Source organism: Musca domestica, unplaced genomic scaffold (genome assembly GCF_030504385.1).
Source record: "Musca domestica strain aabys unplaced genomic scaffold, Musca_domestica.polishedcontigs.V.1.1 19, whole genome shotgun sequence".
NCBI lineage: Eukaryota > Metazoa > Arthropoda > Insecta > Diptera > Muscidae > Musca > Musca domestica.
The window spans coordinates 10,183,244-10,208,556 of NW_026712245.1; the positions used below are offsets into that span (position 1 = coordinate 10,183,244).

General features: G+C 35.6%; 1 protein-coding gene across 4 annotated transcripts in view; it reads left to right on the forward strand.

The window, feature by feature from the left end:
• Window positions 1-25,313, forward strand: part of LOC101900584 (cGMP-dependent protein kinase, isozyme 2 forms cD4/T1/T3A/T3B) — a 163,053-nt gene that overhangs the window by 12,443 nt on the left and 125,297 nt on the right. The window contains exon 1 of one of the 4 annotated variants that reach the window (XM_059121274.1): window positions 18,158-18,854. The exons of the other annotated variants lie outside the window; for them this stretch is intronic. The gene's annotated coding sequence lies outside the window, so the exon portion shown is untranslated. Of the gene's footprint in view, window positions 1-18,157; window positions 18,855-25,313 lie in introns of those variants that run through there. 4 annotated transcript variants of the gene reach the window in all.

Genomic DNA, 25,313 nt, shown 5'->3' on the forward strand with positions numbered 1-25,313 from the left:
ACTTGGACTTGGGCCACATAAGTTAATACCCATAGTTAATACCGAAGATTTCAGAAGTTAACCTCATGTCTCCATTGAATTTCAAAGCTCAATTTTGAATATTTTGAAGAATATCGCAATACGTTGGAATTTTGCTGTATTGGATTAATACTTGGAACTTATCAAATCCAGACAATATCCATTAAGAACATGGATTTGGACTTTACATTTAAAATCTTCGTAAGAAGCTTTTCTGTCTTATTATAGAAATCAAAAAACAAATTCTCAACCAAATCGGTCGGAAAATATTTCCAATATTCTCGAAATAGCTAAAATCAGAAGCCACATTTTTGTCACTACATCCAGACATTGATCAAGATTGAAGAAGGTGTTCTAGCCTCTCAAAAATCAAAATAGCCAAACTAATCGAAAATTTGCTCAAGATGTTAAAAATGGCCTAGATCATGAAATTCGATTACGTGGGTACTACATAAGATATCGAATTGTATTGATAATTTTTTTTTTTTGTACGGAGACTTAAACCGAAAAACCTTAATTTGCGAAGTTTTTGAAATTTATGGCTGCAATATTAAAAATACATGAAGTCCTGGTAAATTCTTAATTGGTGTCTTCTTGACAAAAAAAAAAGAAAAAAAATGGACCAATTTGACCCATTTTTTCAATAATAATGAATTAATCCAAAAGCCCCTATAAAAACAAAACTATATTCTAAATCTAGATTTTAGGTATAATAAATGTTAAATGTTTGAGAACCCAAAAAAAAAAAAATAAATAAATAAATAAATAAAATAAAATAAGTAAGCAAAGGCTATAGTCGTGCGGCGCCGACCATGTGATACCCTACAACACTACAATATGTCCAAATCCATTTTGGTGATTACAAATTACAAATTAACTTGGACAGACGGACAGACGTACAGACGGACGGACATACATACATAGCTAGATCAACTCAGCTCGGCGTGATAGGAAGATCCATTTATACTTTCCTATATGGGAAACCAATATTTCGGGGTGTTACATAATTTTTGGCCCAATCAAACTTATAATACCCCCAACACATAGTGTTGTTGGGTATAAAAAGTAATGTCGGAGATCAATAAACGAATGTTTATTACAAAACAAAGAGGAAGCTGCCGTTAATAATGATTTCCAAATGGTCTTCAAGAACTTGCTTACAGGTCCATATCCTTTTCATGAAAGTGGCTGTCTTCTCGCAAATTGGCTGCGCTTAAAAGCCTTACTAACTCCATTTTTGAGGTCTTGAATCGAAGCTGGGATTATGGTGTAGACCTTATATTCAAAGTGGTCCCAAAGGTAGAAGTCGAAAGGTGTTGAATAACATGATCTTGGTGTTGAATAGCATGATCTTCCAGAGATAACTCGGTTGGGATAGAATGGCCATTAGCCCCACCAAACAGCCATGTTTAGAATGAAAGGGTTTCTCAAAAATGAATCGTTGAATGATTTATTAACCCCTGATACATCCAAAAAGTGTCTCCTCGAAAGAACGGTTTTAGACCACAGGCCTCTTCCGTCGCAATCCATTTTAGGACATTTAAAGTCCAACTAGATATAACAATCTGACCCTTTCTCTGGCTGGCTCACCGACTTGTGCAAAAAATGTCGTCGAAAAATTCGGTTTATATTAAAAATGTTATATGAGGGCTATACGAAGACGATGACCTTCATACGCACTTTTTTTGCAATAGGCTGTAATATCCATTAGGACCTTCAAATACGAAATTTAAAACAATTCCGTTGAATAATGTCGCTAATATCAAAATACCGAAAAAAGGGAAGCACCCTAATATGTGGGGTATACGAAGACGTGTACCTGTATATACAATTTTCTGTCAAAGGTTTAAGTATCCATTTCGAACTTCGAATACGAAATTTGAAATAATTTCGAAGAATAACGTCTCTAAAATCATATAAATGCCGAATATTTTGAGATATTGTTATATAGGGGCTATACGAACACGTGGACCTGCCTAGAGAATTTTCTTTCAAAGGTTGTAATAACTATTACGAACTTCAAATAATTTAAAAAAATAAAAAAATGTAAACAATTCCCGTTAATAATGTCGCTATAATCTTAAAAAAAAAAACCGAATATTAAGAGGTACAGTTATATGGAGACTACGAAAACGTAGACCTGCATAAGTAATTTTTTGTCATAGGTTTTAGAATCCATTAAGATCTTCCAATATGAAATTTGAATCAATTCTGGTCTATAATGTTGCTAAAATCATCAAAATACCGAATATCGAGAGGTTTCGTTACATGGGGGCTACACGATAGCGTGTTTACAGCAGACAGACGAACATCGCAACGTTGACCAAGAATATGTCATGAGTGTTTCGTGTAGTTACAAACGGAATCACGAAGTAATATACCCTCCATAATATGGTGGAGAATGTAAAAATGTGTACCTCCCCCAGACAAAGCTCAAAAAAGAATTTGAAAAACTCGTAGAGCCTTATTTATAGGGTTTTCCACTCATTTACACTCTTGCTCTATTTTGAACTCCCACCTTAATTTTGCAAACAGGAGTGACTCGGGAGTGCTCCCACACAAGAGAAAAGAGCGAAGAGTAGACTTCGTAAAAACTTCTACTCTTCGAGCAATCCTGCTCGCTCCCGAGTGAAAATTAGAAAAATCCGTGCTCTGCTTAATACCCAAAAACAAGTTTGAGCGCTACAATTAAAAAGTTCTTGGAACCAATACTGGCTTGGGGCTTATGGCTTTAGTCTTTACAAAGTAAATATAATTTATTTCATAATTTATATAAATCCGCTTGTTTGTCCAGAAATAACCACCAACATTCCCATTTGTTGTCCCCCCACCAGACATAACCTACACAAATATTTTTGATGTTTATCAGTTTTGCGGCTACAATTGACTGATTAAGACCTTTCCAGTCACAGCTATCCGTTAAATTCTCAAGTTTGTTTAAACATTCACCAGTTCTCCATTGTGTCCGACATTCTGTTTACATGGCTCTTGTGATCTGTGTGAAACGTTTCATTCAATTCAATTGAAAAATCAATCATTCCAGATAAACACTTCTATTATTTATGTGCTAATTGTAAATAAGTATAACCCTATTAATTATAACCTTTTTGGTGTTGGCCCCTACACCCACCTCCTCAACATCAATTGCAACCGCAACGGCAATCGACGGTAATTTCTATTCAATAATAATTATCACATTGTCAAAACTGACTTGAGGCGCTGGCGAGCGAACGAACGAGCGAGGGAGATTACCTATACCAGCTGTACCCAACCAGCCAACACACCGACACACCCGACCAACCACACAACAAGACAATTCAGTTTAAAAATATCTCCGAACGAAAGAGAAATTAAGAATGAAACCAAATCAAATAGATTGAAATGTGAATAGAAAAAAAATGCAAAAAAGTATTTTTAGACTTCACATTAAAGCGATCTCCGACTAAGCGTGCGATCATCGACATTAGCAGCAGCGGCAGCGACAACTAGTCAGTCAGCTATTGATTGGACAACAATAGCAATGCGTTGCCATTGTTTGCCCACTTATAGCTAGATCCCAAGCCGAGTAGAGCCAAGATCAAGATCTGTGTAAAAATCAATTTATTTGCACATCACATTGCCAGTCAGCCAGTTAGCCAGCCAGCTGATTTGTCTGATTTGTTTGCCACTTCGTCGGTTGGTTTTGTTGCTGCTGCTGCTTTGTTGTTATTGCCTTCGTTTTCATTTATTGCCAATTGCCATTTGGATTCGGCCAAATGTCTAATAAAATATGCATTTTTATGCACCGCGTATGCCAGAAATAAAAACTATTCAGACGTAAACTCTTTTCCTGATTATTTGTAGTTATTGTTTTGCAATTTTTTTCTATTGCTTAGAAATGATCTCAGCTGTGAGGAGGCTTGCCATTTGTCGACTTTATGGCATCACAAAGATTTTTATACTCTCCACTATACTATTGTCATTTCGTTTGTAACGCCTTCAAATTCTCATATCATATCTCCATAATTTTTGCATTTTTATACCCTCTACCATAGTATGGAGGGTATATTAACTTTGTCATTCCGTTTGTAACTCCTCAATATACTCATGTCAGACCCAACAGAGTATATATATTCTTGATCAGCGTAAAATTCTAAGTCGATTTAGCCATGTCCGTCTGTCTGTCCATCTGTATGTCGTCCGTACGTCTGTCTGTCTGTCTGTTGTAATCACGCTATCTTTCGAACGAATTGAAATAGAAGGCTTAAATTTTGCACACGTGTTTATTTTTGTTAAGTTAGGTTAAGTTCGTAAATGGGCCATGTAGGTCCACGTTTTCATATAGCCCCCATACAACGGTACCTCCCGATATTCGGTATTTTGATGATTTTAGCGACATTATTCATCGGAATTGTTTCAAATTTGGTATTTGAAGTTCGAAATGGATACTACAGCCTATGACAGAAAATAGTCTGTGCAAGTCCACGTCTTCGTATAGCCCCCATATAACGGTACCTCCCAAAATTCGGTATTTTGATGATTTTAGCGTCTTTATTTAACGAAATTGTTTCAAATTACGTATTTAGAGTTCGTAATGGAAACTACAGTCTGTGACAGAAAATTGTCTATGCAGGTACAGGTCTTCGTATAGGCCCCATATATCAGTACCTCCCTATATTCGGTAGGTACAATACCCACCGAAATTGTTTGAGATGTCGTATTTGACGTTCGTAATGGATGCTATAGCCTGTGACAGAAAATTGTCTTTGCTGGTCCAGGTCTTCGCACAGCTCCGATATAACGGTACCTCTACATTACATTATTCACCGTTTATTTCAAGTTTCGAATTTGAATATGGTAATGGCTTATGCCAAACAAGGCCTATGTAGGTCCACGTCGTATAGACCCCAATACAACGGCTATATTCGGTATTTTTAAAATTTTAAAAGAATATTTATAGAACTTTATTTTTTGAAAATTTCCAAATTCGTTCCAAATGGTTGAGGGTATTCAAAGTTCGGCCTGGCCGAACTTACTGCTTTTTAACTTGTTTTTATTGAATTAAAGCAATAAATGTCGGAAATAGCATCAAAGTTTAGAATAAGGTTAGATTTGTTCGAATTGCGCCTCCAAACGGCCAATGAAACCGTCACACGCTGCCCGAATGTTGCTCTGCGGTATTTTGGTCCACTCCCGGCGAAGCTCTTGCTTGAGGTGATCGACACTTTTTTAATTTTTAATTCCAACCTTGCTTTCCAAAATACTCGAGGCACAATAGTCCAACGCATTGGTATCCGGAGATTTTGGTGGCCATTGTGCGCTGAAAATGAGACGAGGAACCTCATTTTGTAACCATTTTTGGATGATGCAGTTTTAATACACTCTCCAGAATATTTCTCTTTAATAATATTCGCACATTTTTAGCCGACCTCTTTGGAAAGTAAACACGATCATTTTGTTTGTTTACAAACTGCTGGACAACGATTGTTTTATCATCAGAGACGGAGAAACCCAAATTCGGCAGTTCACCACTTTCGGCCAAGCGAAGCAACTCCTTAGCTCTTTTGAGTATTTTTTTCTCTGTTGCGGTGTAAGTTCTTGCACTTTTTGGAATTTCAATGGCTTTACCCCGAAATCATTTTTCAATATTTGCCGAATGGAATATTGCGATATGTTCAGCTCACGAGCCATTTTTCGGCCTTTGCGACGCAGGTTTCGAGTCACTTCTTTACATTTCGAACCATTTCTGCTGATGTTGCTGTTTTCTTCCGTCCACTTCCTTGACATCGGGCTACGCCTATATATCCTACGGGAAGACTTAGAATTACTTTGGGGCTTTGGTTTGGTGCTGGCCAAAGACATTTTTGGTCGCTTTTTTAAATTATTGCTTTATTTGTAGCCATTTTTTGTATCACCATTAAAACGGCAACCATGTTTGGTATCTCAATGAGAAAAACGTATAACAACTAACTACCACTTCTCTTAAATGCTTCACAATTTGATTTGTTCCATTGAATGATTGATTAGTTATTCGCCAAGATCGCTGGGGGAAATGTTAACACTTGTAAGGAGCGGGAATCTAAAAGAAGGAATTCAAGATCAGGCATGACTAACAAGTTTACATTCCATCACAATATTAATTAAATATGAATGTATACGGTAATCGAATTTTTTCCAAGGAGGAACCAACGCAGGAAAGATCATGGGTTACTATATTATTATATGGGAACAGTGCTAGTGGTCTTTTTTTGTGAGGGTATAGTTTTTACAGGTTTCCACGATTCAGTCTGTAATGAAGGGAAAACGAACATCGATCCCTTCAATGTCTTCCAGTGGGCAAAATACCGCAAATTTTTAATAGATAGAGGTATTTCGAAATTTATATTTAATCCAGATATTGGATTTGTATTGCATCCGTATATCTTCACTCGTATGACTAAACGTAATAGGCAAAAAATTCTTCCTGCACAAGGAGAATTTCTGATTTGGGCCTCACTTGGTAAATTATACCAAACTTAGCTCGTGTTCGGAGATGGAGAATATCGGTCTACTCCTCCTGGTACCTTTCCCAAAATAGTTTAAAAACTTTGCGAAAAAAGAAAGCTCATATTGAGCGATGGGAGTAAAAAAATTTAATTCCAACTTTGAACTATGAACTATATGTAGATAAGGTATGACTCACGTTGACAATATGTATCCTCTCCTTTTTGATCAACATCTTGAATAAAAATAAATTTCGTAAAATGTGACATTAGTGTTCCGTTTTTCATCAAACTTAGCACACAATGATAATTTTGCCTAAACTAGAGCTATGGAATAGATCGGTCCATGCTTTCAGATACCTCCACCACAAAAGTTCAAAATGTTGCCAAACATTTAAAAAGATCGTCCGGGCCGAGCTTCTAATACCCTCCACCGCGAGGTAAAAAAAATGATAAATAAACGTATTGTAATTCCATATTCGAACGAGATGCGAGATCCGCTACAAATGCCAGTAAATTCAGATGGGGAATGTAGTTTTAGTATTCATAAAATAAGCGGTACCTTTTGAAGGGTATGTGAGGTATAGAAAAACCTGAGACTACATAGACAATTTTTTGCTACAAGGGTTGTTGTCCATTGCGAATTTCAGATATTAATTTGAAAAAATTAATGTGGTAGATTTTGGGGGTCAAAATACATGTTTTAATTCTTTGATTTTTTAATGATAAATTAACTATGTTAAAGCCGATGCTGTCTATAACTCATAGCTTATAGCTTTTCTGTATTTTTTACATTTGCATTTTTTTAATATCAAAAATAACACCACATAGCCGTGTAGATCATGGAAAAGTAATGAGCTGCTATTTTTCCCACAACGTAAAAAAATGTCAACTAAAGAAAAACGTCCTTAAAACATGTATTTCTAATTTGAATTGAATATAATCGTCAATATTGGAAACGTTAACATAAATCTACTGCATGACCTTCCCTTATTCACAAAAAAGATTCAGACAAAAAACCAGTAAGGAAAGTTCAAAAGTCGGGCGGGCGGACTATATGATACCGTACGAATATGAAAACATCTACTCAATTTGGGCTGATAATGGGCAGATACATGGTGAGCAATAACCGTAAAATCGGATGAAGATGTATATCGAAGCTACATAAAAATCTGAACCGATGTTGATAAAATTTGGCAGAGGTGTTTTCGAGCAGTATCTGATGCCCGGTATCAAATACCATTGTTGTGGAGTGCATATTACGCATGTGAGGAACTTTAACACCAAATCGGATGAGACATATAGATGGGAGCTACACCTATATCTGAACCGATTTTCGCCAAAATTTGAAGCACTTCACCAAAATTTGAAGCTTCTAGACTGAATTCGGTCGGATGTGCCAAAATTCAATCCATTTGGATTGATATTTGCCATTTGGTGTACAATATACCAGATATCGGATAAAGATATATATGGGAGCTATAACCCATCTCGATAACATTTGACAGAGGTATCTTTGAGCTCCATAAGTTATCATTCTTGTTGAGTGCCCAAATCGGATGAAACATATATATGGGAACTATAGCTATATCTGAAACGATTTTCTCCAAATTTGATGCACTTATTGGATGTGCCAAAATTCAGGTCATTTGGACTGATATTGGTCATTTGATGCACAATTAACCCGAAATCCGTTGAAGATATATATGAGAGTTATATGAAAATCCTCAAAGTAAAATATTGGATATTTCATGGAAGCCATTTTGTACCCTTATACTAGCAATTGCCGATCTTGTCAAACCAATCTTTATTGGGACAATTAAAAAAGCATTCGGAGTCCACAATTCAGTCCATTCATCGTTCATTTTAGTAACAGGTATGAAACTGGACATTAACCGTCCATTTCTCCTAGAACCCTTTCTTCGAAAGATCACACGTCTTATAAAATGCAAAGTTTGTTTCTCACATTAAAAAGACCATATGTCAAATAAAATAATAATTTTAGTTTTGGTTGGAAGACCTATTAGCCTCTTTGGTTGCAATTCTGCTGAACAAAATCAACATAATTTCCAAATACAGGACAGAACGGACACCAAACGGATATGTTTTTACATGTGTAAGATCCTCCGGCATTCTTGTCTGTGTAAACGTCTTCAACGGTATTTTTTTAGATGAGGCTACTGAACTTTTAGTGTTACAAATTTTTTTTATAGATCCTGCACCCATAATTATCTGTCATCGAACTACATACTAATTCTCTAAAGTGTACTCACTACTGCACCACACACATCGCAATGTTGTAAATATCCTCATTTCGTTGTAATTGCCTAATTAGGGACAGGCCGGCAAGCAGGCCAACAGCACTGATTAACGGCGGCGCTACAATTGTGCCGCAGTATCGCCCAGACTTTTGTTGTAATTGTTGCTGAAATTCTTGGCAATTTTATGGTGGCTGGCTGTCATGTAGACGTCGTCATTTTCGCCGACCAATTGTTCAAATTACATCAATGACTGACAGAATGACAAACCGAGAAGCGAAGCATTTCATTTGTAATTTTGAAAAATAAAACCAAAACCAGAAAACGAAAAAAAAAAAAAAACAACTGAGCTTGCACATTGCATTTCCTTTGTTTTCGTTTTGTAAATGCCAAAATAAAAAAAGTAAAGTTTGTTTGTTGATCATTAATTATTTTTCTCTTTCTTTTTGATTTTAATTTCTCTTGCCATTTATGCAACTCTCTTCAATTTACTCTTAAATGTATGCTAAGTAAGAGAATATTTGCTGAATAAAGAGTAAATGGATAGCACAACCAAAAACCAGTAAATTCCGCAGATTTTTTTTCCGCAGACTAGAACCCATTAAAGAGTGTTAATGGGTCCGACCGATACGATCGGTGTGAATGGAAATGTGCCAAGCAATAAAGCAAAGAGGCACACACAAACAAAGCAACAAGCAAATTGCACTGCATCGACATCGCGTTAAATAGTATTCAATTTGCGCATATTTTCCGCTAGCATTTTGCTTTGTTGCTTTTCTTCCTGATGGCTACAGTATTTCGGTTTCTGATTTGTCCTGGGTGTGCAAAGGGGGGAGGGAAGTAGATCGACAGTGCCCAAGAAACGTAGACACAGCGGGCGACTCATTAACATAAACACTTGCATTTATGCACTCTGTATTTGGGCTAACTGAGTCGTAAATATTTCTAATAAATCAAAATGTATTTCAGCCTTAGTACGTTGCGACCTCAATGAATGAACATGTAATGACAATTTATTATTTTTTCTTCTTCGGCAATGTTAAGACTAATTTTGAATAGGTACATCTAGCAATGGTATAAATTGCTTTATTTCCTGCATTTGTTTGAGGGTATATATCACCCCTATTTGCGGAAATTTAAAATTAATGATGTATTTTGTTTGTTGCAGGTTGTAAATAAATAAAAAAAACCCTATTTGTAACCAAACAAGTTAAAAAGTATCAGTCGACTTCGCCGACAGTTTTTCAAAACTTGAACCCTATGTGGGGGAGGTAACAGAAGAAATGGTCCTATATCTCGCATTTTTATAACAGACCTTGTGTTGATGGAAATATTGAGATATAACAAGTCAGAATGGAATCGGATGGTAATTTCGCGTTTTATGAGCTTCATGGATATTCAAAATTTTGACCCTTTGTGGGGGAGGTACCAGAAGGAGTGAACCGATATATTTCATCTTAACACCAAATCTTGGGTTTGTAAACATATAGGGATGTGTGAAATTTTAAGACAATCGGATTCTCAAATCACATTTTTATAAAAGTTATAATTATTCAACATTTTGACCCTTTGTGGGGGAGACACTTCATGGAGTGGACTGATATTATGCATTTTTGCACCTGACCTAGAACTGACGCAAATATTAGGTTTTGAAAAGTTGGAGCAAAATCGGATTATTGCTTCTCTTTCTGTGCAGAAAATATATTTTTTGAAAATGTCGACCTTTTGTGGGGAAGGTACCAGAAAGAGTGGGCCAACATATTCCATCTTAACAACAGACCATAAAAATATTGCGATGTGTGAGATTTGTGGGGGAGGTATTTGATGGTGTGGACCGATATTGTTCATTTTCACACCTGACCTAGCACTGACGCAAATATTAGGATTTGGAAATTTGGAGCAAAATCGGATTATTGCTTCTCTTTCTGGCAGGAAATATATTTTTTTGAAAATTTCGACCTTTTGTGGGGGAGGTACCATAAGGAGTGGACCGATATTGCCCATCTCCGAATTCGATCTAAGTTTGACAAAAATATTACGATGTACCAAGTTTGGACCAAATCGAATACTTCCTTCGAGAGTTATCGTGCGCACCAGCAGACGGTCGGACATCGCTAGATCGACTCCAAATGTTCTGAAACGGATTTAGTCCAAAGAGACCAAATGTGTTCATACCTTCCACTATACGATAGATGGTATCTTCAAAATATGCACCATGTTCGTCTGTCTGAATATCCTAGCTAGTGAAAATCACACTAGCTTCCGAACGGAATGAATAAGCCGATACAATTTCATTCATACATAATGCAGGTTTTTTTTTAAATGGGCTATATAGGGTCACTCTTGGGCATAACCCACATAAAAATGGCATATTTCAGGTGTTTTGACGGACCTCCCAAAAATTCGGTATTTAGATTATTTTAGCGAAATTGTGTTGAAAATAGGTTAACACCTGATCTGATAGTAAATTATCCATAAAAGGCCACCATGGCACCAACAAATTGTACCTATTATCCGACTGATATATCCGGTATTTTCATGATCAAATTTTTCTAGGTTTTTTTTTATTTTTTGTATTCAGAGTTGATAATAGTTACCACTTCTTACGACAGAAAAAAAAACCTATGAAGGTCCACATGTTCGTATATTCCCATTATAGTGGTACCTTCTAATGTTCGATGTTTTAATGATTTTAGCCACAATTTCCAATGGAATCATCTCAAAACTGGTACTGGCAGATAATTGGCTACACAGAGTGGGAAGAACAAACTGCAGCCAACTTCAGACTACTGTCATTTCTAAGCCACTCGTCCGACAGCTGTTGAAGTTATTCTAGTGACAGCTCATTATATTGTTATAAGCCTACAAAAGCATTTTGGTGAGAATTTTTCAGAAAAAAAGTTGTTCGTGATAGAATTCAAGCGTGATAGTGGCTATCGTTAGAGCACTCCAGCATTTAAATGTGAATAAATCTTTTGTGTCTCGTACCTTCGCTCGTTACCGTGATAATGGTAGCGTAGCCCGCCGTCAAGGAAGTGAACGGAAGAAACCAGCAACATCAGCAGAAATGGTTCGAAAATTAAAGAAGCGACTTGATCGAAACCCTCGTCGCAGTGGCCGAAAAATGGCTCGTCAGCTGAACATATCGCAATATTCCATTCGGCAAATATTGGAAAATGAGCCATTGAAATTTCAAAAAGTACAAGAACATACACCGCTACAAAGGGGAAAATAGACTCAAAAGAGCTAAAGAGTTGCTTCGCTTGGCCGAAAGTGGTGAACTGCCGAATTTTGTTTTCTGCGATGATAAAAAATTTGTTGTCCAGTAGTTGTAAACAAACAAAATGATCGCGTTTACTTGCCAAAGAGGTCACCTGAAAATGTGCACCTTCGGTTGGCCACCAGAATTCAAGCGTCGGCCATGGTGATGGTGTTGACCGCCATAACAGCCAATGGTTGCTCTCCGCTCCTATTAATCGACCGTGGCATCAGAATAAATGCCGAATATTATCGAGAAAATATTCTGGAGGGTATATTAAAGCCTTGGGCGCGCAAACATTTTGGCCGCAGACCTTGGACATTCCAACAGGACTCAGCACCATCGCACTCAGCACGCACCACCCAAGAATGCTTACAAAATGAGGTTCCTCGCTTCATTTCTAGCGCACAATGGCTACCAAAATCTCCGGATACCAATCCGTTGGACTATTGTGTCTGGAGTATTTTGGAAAGCAATGTTGGCACTAAAAAATGCCAAAGTGTCGATCACATCAAGCAAGCGCTTCGCCGGGAATGGGCCTAAATACCGCAGAGCAACATTCTGGCAGCGTGTGAAGGTTTCATTGGCCGTTTGAAGGCCATAATTCGTGCCAAAGGTGACCAATTCAAAAAAATCTAAACTTATTTTAAAATTTGATGCTATTTCCGACATCTTTTGCTTTCATTCAATAAAATTGCAATATAAGCACACTTTAAATGCAAAGAAGCTTAACCTCTTCAATATCTTAAAAATGCAAAGAAGCTTAACCTCTTCAATAGCTTAAAAAGGAAATCTGTCACGTAATTCTACAGCATTAAGATGCTTCATAAAAAAGTTGCAAAGCAAAATATGACCTCAGTTTTAATAAAATTTCAAAATTCCCCCTTCGATACACAGAAAATTTATAAGGTTTTCTTCAAATTGTTCAGGAATCCGAATTGTTTTTTCGATACTATAAGAACAACGACCCTTGACGATTTAATTGAAAGGCTTCTTATACCTTACCACACAATGCTGTTGCTAATTTAATATATCGATTAAAGTCAATGGCCACTTGGATGGGCATTCATGAAGGAACCCTTCATTGCCCCAATTGACTAACGTTCTGTAAGAGTTTCAACATTTTGTGAAATAAAAGCATTTCTTCACGTCGTCCATAAAAGGAGTGGAAACCCAAAAAAGAAACCTGAATTCATTTGAAGCCAAGTACAGGCCTTTGAAATATTCTGGATGCATTCATCAACTTCAAGAGAAACGGCAACATGATGGCCAAATAAAAACATACATCATTAACAGCATTCCAGAGGCTGCAGAGAGTGAAGGAATTCCCAAGAAAACCTGGAATCAAGGCAGTGCTTCAAATCGTTCGATATAAAAGAAACAACACATCATTCAGGTTCTGTTTTATGGTATTACATCCCAGACCCAGATACACACCATAAAACATCCTTTATTGCGTAGCTAAATCAGCCACAGACAACTGGTCAATGTTCATGTCCAGGGCACAACGTCCGCGACGACGACGACGAATGGCTGTAAAATCTGCAAACATTTTGCCTTTTTAAAATTCATTTCATTTCTAGAAAGAAGAAAGTTTTCCTCTATTCAATTAAAATCTAACGCCCAACAATGAATTTATTATAAACAAATAAAACGAACGAACGGAACGGAACGAAAAAAAATATGACAATAAATAAAAATTGAATCTGGTATGCGAAAGAATGCAGGGGAAACAAATAACGGGGAGGGAGAATTGGAATAAACGAGCAATGCATTTTACAACCCAACCGGCAGCAGCCAGCCAAACAGCCACCCAATAAACTTACAGTATGTCTGTCTGTCCGTAGTTGTTGTTGGATGTGCTGTAAACAAAAAATGAAAAAAGCCAAGCAATAACAAAAAAATTGATTACACCCCTTGCCGATCTGCAACACCGTTATCAAATTGACCACTACCATCACTTGATGAGAATTTGTGGAGGAGGAGGCGACTGAGGGGGCCAACAAGTTGCTGGCATATTTCAATTACAAAACTGTAACATTCTGTTATTTTTTATATTTTTAACTCGATTCCGGCGATTTTCAAAACAATTTCAACAATTTTTTTTTTTTTTTGAACTCGTTGTCATTCTCTACCGTAGCCCGTTTGATATGCTGCCGAAACGTCCGACATGCTATATATTACATTACACAGTAGGTACTTCCTTGCTACGCAAACCAGGCACGCAAACCCATACAGTTACAGACACATAAACGTACGTATGCACGCACACACACCAATCTAGGCTTGCAAATGTCCATGATCTTCACTCATGCGATTGCATGACAATGTCATTGCACAGCCAATGGTCGGGGAATTGGTATGGGATGGCGGATTTTGAATTACACTGTAGAACACAAATCAATTCTACAGATTATGAAAGTAGAGCTAAAAAAGAAGACACATATATTGGCATTTTGAAAGTTTACATCCCAAAGTAACCGAAATAGAGTTCTCCTCCACATTTTTGGGCATTTTCGTATTAGGTTTCCCCAAAATCCATTCATTTTAGGTATATTATGTCTTCGTCAATGTTGAAGATAAAAATACAAGGAATATTTTGGTCGACAATTTAACCCTCAAACGAGTCACAAAAGGGTATTTTGAGCCTTTTCTGGAAAATATAGTTGAAAATTTACATTAAACGGGATGAAAGCAAGTCAAGTGTTATGATTTATTATTTTATAAAGGGGAATTTTGATTCGGATTGAATGCATGTTTAATTAGCATTAAAAACAGGGACACATAATTTTTAATTTTAGTAGATATATTTCAAATGTAACTTTCATAATTAGAATTATACGTAGATATATGGTTTATTCGGAGAAAACTCGAAAAAGATCCGAGCAAAAATTGATTAAAAACTTAGGACATTTTTTCGGGTTTGTTTGGGAACATTGGGGCAACGAGTTTTTTTTTTTTTTGATATGGAATGGAAATAGAGATTTATCATGCTTTACGACTCAGTAACATTTTAAGAAGAATATTAATTAACCCCTTTATATTCCAACCGAAACAGAATCTTAATACGAATATGTCAAAAAATGTGGAAGAATGGGGAATTTGTCCCCTCTATTCAGGGTACCTTGCTATGTACAGTGTGAGATAAAAAAACTGCAACAAAGTCAAACGTTATAATTTTTACGTTTTTTTTTTTAATTTTTTGAATGAAAGCAAAAAAAATCGGAAATAGCATTAAATTTTAGAATAAGTTTAGATTTGTTCGAATTGGCACGAATTGGCTTTGGCACGAATTATGACCTTCAAACGGTCAATGATAAAAATTAATAAGAGTTTTGTCCGGAATTCCTTTAAATATACAGGGTGAGAAAGAAAAGCTGCAACAAAGTCAAACGCCATAATTTTTACTTTTTTTTGTTTTTAAATTTTATTTAAAAATGTCGGAAATAGCATCAAATTTTAAAATAAGTTTAGATTTGTTCGAATTGGTCACCTTTGGCAAGAATTATGGCCCTCAAACGGACAATGAAACCGTCACAAGCATCCTCTGTTGTTCTGCGGTATTTAGCCCATTCCCGGCGAAGCGCTTACTTGAAGTGATCGACACTTTAGTATTTTTAGTGCCAAACTTGCTTTCCAAAATACTCCAGACACAGTAGTCTAACGGATTCGTATCCGGAAATTTTGGTAGCCATTGTGCGCTGGAATTGAAGCGAGGAACCTCATTTTGTAACCATTCTAGGTTGGCGCGTGCTGAGTGCGATAGTGCTGAGACCTTTTTGAAGATCTGTAGCCAAAATGTTTGCGTGCCCCAAGCTTTAATACACCCTCCAGAATATTTTCGCGATAATATTCGGCATTTATTCTGATGCCACGGTCGATTAATACGAGCGGAGAGCGATCATCGGCTGTTTTGGCGGCCCACACCATCACCATGGCCGGCGCTTGAGTTCTGTTGGCCAACCGATGGTGCACATTTTTAGCAGACCTCTTTGGCAAGTAAACACGATCATTTTGTTTGTTTACAAACTGCTGGACAACACCTGAGAAAACCAAATTCGGCAGTTCACCACTTTCGGTCAATCGAAGCAACTCTTTAGCTCTTTTGAGCCTATTTTCTTTCTATTGCTGTGTAAGTTCTTGCACTTTTTGGAATTTCAATGGCTTTAAACCGAGCTCATTTTTCAATATTTGCCGAATGGAATATTGCGATATGTTCAGCTCACGAGCCATTTTTCAGCCACTGCGACGCGGGTTTCGATCAAGTCGCTTTTTTACTTTTCGAACCATTTCTGCTGATGTTGTTGTTTTCTTCCGTGTACATCCTTGACGTCGGGCTACGCTACCAGTATCACGGATTTATTCACATTTAAATGCTGGAGTGCTCTAACGATAGCCGCTTGTGGTTTTTCAGCCAAATATAACGAAATCACACTATCACGCTTGAATTCCATCAGGAATAACTTTTTCTGGGAAATTCTCACCAAAATGTTTTGCTTGTAAACAATAAAATGAGTTGTCACTGGAATAATTTTAACGGTTGTCGGATGAGTGGCTTAGAAATGACGCAGTCGGAAGTTGGTTGCAATTGTTTCATCTCACCCTGTATATTTGAGCCGGACTTTCAAATATCAAGGCATCCGGGTCCGTCATCAAGAAACAAATACTTTCGTGGAATCAGGGTATAAGTACCTACCTCTAAATAATTTAAAAAATGAGAATTTTAAATAATCTAAAGTTGAGACAAAATTTCTTGGGACAGTCCTTAAGAAATTGTTTAAAAATTCAATTTTTAGATTGGACTTTTTTTTAAAAAAATTTTTTTAAAATTCCCATTTAAAATCCATATTTTGTAATTCAGCCAGTCATTTAGAAAAAATCTTTAAAAATCCAAGTTTTTTTTAGGACAGTTCTGAGTCCAAGTCCTAAAAAATGTTCCAAAATAATAAGCGATTTTAATTCAGACAGTTCTTAAACGAAAACCTCGGATAGGCCTTAAAAAAATATTCTTTAAAATTAACTTTTTGAACTCATAGAGCCCTACAGAAGATATTTCAAAATTCTGTGTTTTTGTTTCGGACAGTTTTTTCACATTTTTAAAAAAATTCATGTTCTCAGAACCTTAAAAATATTCTCAAAAATCGGTTGGTATATATTTTTAAAAAATCATCATTACAACCTAAATGGAGACCATCTACTATTAAAAATATCAGCAAGTAGTAGTATTGAAAAAAAATGGAAAAAATCACGATCCCAAAAAATTTGATGATTATATCGATTTACATGAAATACATGATTTTTTCCCAAGTCATTTCTTACGAAAGAAATTAATAAAAAAATACACTACTTTTGTTCAAAATGTTTTTTAAAAATTAATCGTTCAAATTTTGTTACTCAGACAGTCCTTGAAACCCTTCCTTTAAACCTCAGTATTTTGCCTTAGATTTCTTGACATTTTTTTCTTAAACAATTCAAGATTATAATACAGAGAGTCCTTGAAGAAATATTAGCAATAAAAAAATCAATGTTGTTCTGTGTTTCCGATGTGGGGTTGAACTTGCGATATTCGGACTGGAAGTTGGACACACAATTCACTCAGCCACTGTTCGTTACATAAATTGTAGTTTATTAATGTACGTCTGCAAATTCTTCGTATTTTCTTATTTCTTGTTGGATCTGCGGTCTTGGTTTGCAATGTGAATTTTGTGGGAGTAACTCATTTTTTTACTGGAAATACGGGAAGTATATAGTAATTTTGCTTACTGGTAATGCGCCTACCGAGGTTTTACTGATATCTTTACTTGTCGATTTAAGATGTGAAGATTTCATCTACACTTTTGAAAAAAAATTGCTTATAATGTGATATTTTTGAATTTCTTATAAAAGGAGAATTTTCAATCTAGTACCACCTCTTGAAAAATTTCGCATCGTGATTCGATTATTGCTTACCATTAACATGTTGTATTTCAAAGTCCATTGGCTGTGCTGACTGACTGATTGATCTCCTCGTTGGGGATATTTGTTTGGGGGTAAAAACGAAGCCCAACTAACACTATCAACTCACACACATATCACAATTACCGGGTATCATTTCCACAACACACACACACGAACACATACACACTCAATTGATTGGTATGCCAAAATCTCAAACACTTCTCGGAGCATTTCACAGGCAAGCGAAAACAACCAACCAGCTAGACAGCCAACCAACCATCCAGTCATACCAGCCGATCGATAACTTCGTTGTTCGACTCTCCACAATTCAATACGAAAACAAAAACAGTATAGATTTAGCCCTCCTCATGAACACATCGTTGTTATTTCAAACGAAAAAGAAAGAAAATAAAGTTATCGTTAAAAAAAATAAATAATTAAATATATTTATATCAAAGAAAATAAATAAATAAATAAAGAAAAACGCGAACGCCTGTTGATCGCTCGCCGGAAAAAAATCGAAAAGGAAAAAAGAAGAAAATCTATTACATAGTTTATCAAAAAAGGAAAAAAAAAGGAAAAAGGAAATATAAATATAATTTTAAAATATTAAATGCTCAAATAAAGAAAAATAAAATATTAAACGCCAAGTTTTTTTGTTTAGTTGGTCTTACGTGCTAAATGCAAAACAACAACAAGAAAAATACGGAAGTTTTTTCTGCCAGTGTTGTTGTTGTTCTTCTTGTTCTAAATTAGAATTTGCACAAGTTTGTGTTCGATCAGTGTTGAGTATTGTATGCAAAAATAAGTAAAAGCTAATTGAAAGCGAAAAAAGAAAAAAAAATATTAAAAGCAGTGCTAGCATCTGTGAAAAGGATATACCAGCATTAGCAACGAAAGTCCTGTGGGCAAGGCTCAAAGGTAGATCCCCTACTTTTAATACTATTTTCTAAAAATTGAAAATTAAAAAAATGCTTTTTTGTCTTTGCCACCTGACAGGGCGACAACAGAACTGTGATTTTTCACATTTCAAGTGGCTGTGTGTGGTGTGTGTGTTTTCTTGTTGTTGTTTTTGTGTATAAAAAATAAACAAAAGAAATTTTAATTTGATAAGTAATTTAGTTTAGTTAAGCTTTGCATTTGTTTTAAATCGACTGCATTATTTGAAATAAATATTTTATTGTGCGGATTTATAATTTTTTTTCTAGGAACAATATTATTAGAATTTTTTTTTGCATTTTTATTTTGTATTGATGATCATGTGACTAAATGTCATCGGCTATGCCATCTTTATTGCGGAAAAAAAATATAAACATGGCGTTGCAAATCGCATTTATATGAATACAATTAAAATTACTATAAATAAATTGACATCTCAGCAATGCAAGAGATCTCTATCATGGTCGAATTTAGAAACCTTAGTCATTTTTCTTTCAATGGTCAAAAATAGCATCGTCTTATGGGGACTTCATCTAGACAATGTGTGTTTGCAGGTTTGATCGTATTGACACGAAATTTGTTAAATAGACATAAAAAAGGATTATTTTACCCTCAGCCATATGGATATAGAGGATATATATAATTTCATACGGCCAAAAAGTGTCTCATCGAAATAACGGCTTTAGACCCTAGGTCTATTTGGACCAAATCCGTTTCAGGACATTTGGAGTCGATCTAGCGATGTCCGTCCGTCTGTCTGCCTGGCTGGTGCAAACTTAGTACATCGTAATACTATTGTCAAACTTAGATCGAGCTCGGATATTGGCAATATCGGTGCACTCCTTCTGGTACTTCACACACAAAAGGTCGACATTTTCAAAAAAAAAAAATTGCTGCCAATTTTGCAAATCCTAATATCGACATTTTATTATAATTATAACTCTTATAACACAATTGTTTTTATTAACCAAAGGTCTGGTGTGAAGATGGAATGTATCGGCCTACTCCTTCTGGTACCTCCCTCAGAAAAGAGTCAATATTTTGAATATCCATGGAGCTCATAATACGCCAAATTAACATCCGATTCCATTGGAACTTAGCACATCTCAATATTTCTATCAACACAAGATCTGTTATAAAAATTGTAGAGATTGACCATTCCTTCTGGTACCTCCTCCATAAAGGGCCAAAGTTCTGAATAACCAAAGCGGTCATAAAATCCGAAATAAGCAACACTCTTCAAATTTCAACCATACAAACGGTTTTGCTAACACACGTTTTGTTGTGAAGATGACATATATCCGCGAAACCCCTTCTGGTACCTCATACACAAAGGGTCACAATTTTCAATACTTTTTATTTGGCATAACTTGCGAAACAAGTCAGTGATTCCTTACAACTTGCTATATCCAAATATTTCTCTCAACCAGAAACCTAACATGAATATGGAATTTATGATGTTCGATTTTCTTGTAATTTTGTCCATGCCAATATTTTTATCTGTATTAGATGAAGTATGGAAATGGAATGCTTCGATAGACTATATCTGATACCTCATGGCCATTTATAGATTTTCTAAAAATTATCACATATCTCATATAAAGTGAAGGAAGTAACCAATATTGTTCAAAACTGGCACGTCACAATATATCATAATTATATCATATTTATTTCGGTCCGATACGATGGACAATATTGGTCCATTCCTTTGAACCTACACTCTACAGAGGGTCAAACATATATATAAATAAATCAAATATATAGGGTGAGATGAAAAAAAACAACTTCAGATTGTTGCCGTTTCTAAGCCACCCTTCCGACAGCTGTTAAAATTATTCCAGTGACAGCTCATCATATTGTTTACAAGCGTACAAAAGCATTTTGGTGAGAATTTTCCTGAAAGAAAGTTTTTCGTGATGGAATTCAAGCGTGACAGTGTGATTTCTTTATATTTGGCTGGAAAACCACAAGTGGATCGCGTTAGAGCACTCCAGCATTTAACTGTGAATAAATATTTTATGTCTCGTACCATTGCAAGGTTGGCACTAAAAAATACCCAAGTGTCGACCACCTCAAGCAAGCGCTTCGCCGGGAATGGGCCAAAATGTCGCAGAGCAACATTCTGGCAGTGTGTGACGGTTTCATTGGCCGTTTGAAGGCCATAATTTGTGGCAAAGGTGACCATTTCGTGACAAATCTAAACTTATTCTAAAAAGTGATGCTATTTGCGACATTTTTTTTTTTGCATTCATTCAATAAAATTAAAAAAAATGTAAAAATTATGGCGTTTGACTTTGTCGCAGTTCTTTTATCCCACCCTGTATGTTTTAAGGAATTCCGGACAAAATTCTTATTAATTTTTTGAAGCTGTTGTTTTTAAATTATTTCCACAAAAATACCTTTGTCGTTAAAAAAATACTTTTTCAAGAACATCTTGGATTTTGTGTATGGATTTTTGGCCATATTCTCCAAGACCTCCTTACAATATGGTTCGAGCATAGGAAAAATATGAAAGTCCATACATATATCGGCGAACTTTTTGCAGAAATCTTATAATGGAAATCATAGTCTGGAGGTATATCCACTCTGTAATCGAATGAACCTCCTTTCTAAAAAAAATCGAGACAAAGTAAATTGTTTTTATCATATCAAATAATCAGTAACGTCGGCAGGTACAAAATCGAAGGTCTTTGGTAGGAATCACCGGGTAGAAAAGAAATACTAAAATATGAAGCGTTTGCCGACGCACAAGTATGCATAGTATATCCGACTACCATTGAGAAGATCGCCACAAAGACCTAAAATGGTAAAGACTAGACAAAATGCATTCTGAGCAAATGGTTTGTGGCTATACTACCTTGAATAACAGCTCATGGCAGAGGCATGTTAATGTAAAAAAATAATTATAGGAAAAAACGACAAATAAAAGTTTGGATAATCCAAAATATTGGTTTCAAAATTCTATCCCAAATAATTGCATACTGCCTTAGCGGCTTAAATTGCTTAACATTGGTAATTATGTTGTTACGATATCATAACAACAGAGGTATTTTTCACAGGGTCGCCATATTTTACTCTGTCTTGTCCTATCTTTATACTTCTATGTCTTTGATCGCCACTTCAATCTTTACCTTCAGCAAAGAAGAGTATAACAAAGCAAAAAAAGGGAGTTTATTAACGGGCAATTCCAGTTTCTCTGAAGCTCCTGGTATAATGTGAGATTCCCTAATGGCAGTACTATTTACTTCATATACCCTTCGCAGGCTTAATGAGTTTGACTATTGTTTTGTCTTTAGTACTCATTTTTCAGCCATCCGTACCGATTTGGTTTCGATGAATTTTGATATGTCCTAGATGCGTCTCGACTAAATATTTTTGTGTTCCCCCAAAGTATTTGCTATGGCGATTTTTGATTGTAATGCTAAGAGAGCCGCTTGACTATCGCCAAATATAAGGAAAATAAGCACATTGCACCCGAACCGAGCTCGGATTTGCTCGTTTTTAACGACTTTAACACGGAGTTTATACATGGAAGCGATCGAGAGTTGCTCTTGCATAGAGTATACTCGATTTCTTTTTTCACTCTCAGCAGTAATCCCGCCCGAATTCGGGTTGAGAGTGAAACTCGCTCATAGCATAGCGCTGCAATCGAGCTGTGTTTCTAACTTAATAAAAATATAATGTTTGATATCCATGTCCAAAAGTGAAATATCACCAATGTAATATTCAATACTTTTTGTCATATTGCAGGAATGATAATATTGTGAATTATCTGATAAGTGCAAGCTCAAATATTGTCTTCCAAGCTAAAAATACTTAACAGCAAATAAAGGCATTATTAAGCATTTTTTTGCTCCAGTTACTCCCTACAAATCCAAACCCATTATTTTAATATAGGCATGTCATAGGATCTAAGTACTTACTAAAATGTCAACAAAAGCCAAATAAGTTGACATTTTATTTTTAGAATACTATTGTTAAAATTGGATTTAATTTAACTTCATTTTTGAAAATTTTCTTCTTTTGTTCATCTTGATAGAGGGGTTGACCTGCTTGATAGTTGGGCGTACCGTACCAACATTAATTTTTGTTAAATAATTTCTATGTATGTCGCCAAACTCTACGCATTTTCTGTTTGTTTGCTGGTGCGGAGATTTCAATCGGCAACTTTGGGTCTTGGCATGGTAGAAGAATATAGGTAGATGCATCAACCTTTGGGAAAATTGACATGTCAAAAAGCTTTAAATGTTTCTTCAAAAATAAGTAGATTTGTATTTATTTTTCTATATGACGCCAATCGGTGATATGAATTTTTTTTGAACAACTTTTACAAATCTGAATAATTTTTCATTCAAAAATTTTAATTCCAAAATTGGTTTAACAGTTCATTTCTGCAGCAGCGGTGTCGATGCAACTACCCGAAATCTTGGTAAGACAAAAGTATGTTGATCTCCCTGTAAATGTTATAGAATAACTTATTATTATTTTATCTTCCTGGCAATGTGATTGGTATGTAATGACACTAAATTTTTTTTTACTTTCTCATAGATTAATTTTACCTCTTACTGTAGTTTTTGGTAGCAGCCTAATTCAACCTTTAGCCTATTTAGGCATATCACATATTTGATACCATTCAGGATGATGGAATGCATCATATCTTATCGATTTAGGTTGATAAGGGGCTAAAATGTTGATTTCTGTTGAAGAGGTGGCTTTCCTACTTCAATAACTGCAAACTACTGTTTAGATTCGACAAACTTTGGCAGTGACATTTCGTGGCAATAATTTATTAAGGATTTGATTGTAGATGACATGCCCTTGTAATAATAATGGGTTAGTGAGTGGATTTGTAAGTAGATAAGACTGTCGAAAATTGTTAAGGAAACTTCTATTTGGTAAAGGAACTTTTTGACGGGTAATTATTGTGTTTTTTTAGTCCAGAAATAGACGAGCTTTTTACAAGTAAAAATAACCTAAGTTCGGCCGGCTGAACTTTTAATACCCTCCCACCCTTTGGAAGGAACTTGGATAACTTTAAACAAATTTCGTTGATAAATATAGTTCAAATAAAAACCTAATATGGAGGCTATACGAAGGCCTACATACGCATTTTTTTGTCATAGGCTATACTACCCATTAGAACCTTGAAATTCGAAATTTAAAACAATTCCGTTGAATAATGTTGCTAATAACATAAAAATACCGAAAAAAGAAGGCACCGAGGTATACGAAGAAGGAATACAATTTTCTGTCATTGATTAAAGTATTCATTACGAACTTCAAATACGAAATTTTAAACAATTCCGGTGAAAAATGTCTCTAATAATGCAGTATATCTGGAGTTTTCGTTATATGGTGGCTTTATCCATTAAGATCTTCTAATATGAAATTTGAAACGATTCCGTCTATAATGTCGCTAAAATCTTCAAAATGCAGAATATTTAGAGGTACCGTTATATGGGGGCTATACGAAAGCGTGGTTAAGTTCGAAAAATAGATCATATCAGTCCATTTTCGAACTTAACCAGTCTGCTGATAAAAATACACGTGTGTGCAAAATGTAAGCGTGATTTTAACAGACAGTCAGACGTGTTTTTCTTAATCGACTTGGAATTTTACGCTGATCATGAATATACCCTCCATAGTATGGTGGAGGGTATAAAAAGGGCAAAGTGGATTTCAGAACATTTAGAAGAATCAGTTTTTTTTTTACTATTTATTTTTCGAATAATTTCTAGTATTTAATGATTTTTCCCTTGAACTACAGGTTCTGTTTTCTTTTTGAAGACTTACGGCCTTCTTAGAGCTAATGACAAAAAATAATCTACTTCCTATTTTGGAGACATTGTAACCAAAAATTTAATTACTGGAACGTTTTTTATGACTTCATACCGCCAATGTTCTAAATATAACTTTATGTCTCAATTAGTTATTTTTCTGGACGTGACATCAAAATCGAAACAGATCTTGTGATTGTCATTTTCAACCAACAAAATGTCTAGCCATTAAAGGGTTAATTATTTGCAATTACCTTCATTTAAACAATTGTTCATCTCGTGATCAAATATTTTAATTTTCGAATTTTCGTTCATTGAATTCACTTCCTGTTCGTTTTATCGCCACACCGATGTCCTCCATCGTTAATTTGTGTAGGACAGTGTAATTGTTGTTGTTGCTGTTGTTGTCGTGTTTGGGTTTGTGTTTATTGTCAGACGCCAGTTAAGATGTGACATTAACCGGCAATGATACACAAAACAATGCTGGCTGGCTGGCACGAAACGCTAAATGGATTGATATTTGGTTGGAATGGATGGTTGGCTGGTTAGATGTTTGGTTCGGTTTGATAGACAGCCAGGCAATTCATTCATTCAGGCATTGACTTAATCAGTAATGAGTTGTTTTTTTCTTTGGATGTGGGAGAGAGGAATGTTTGACAGTTTA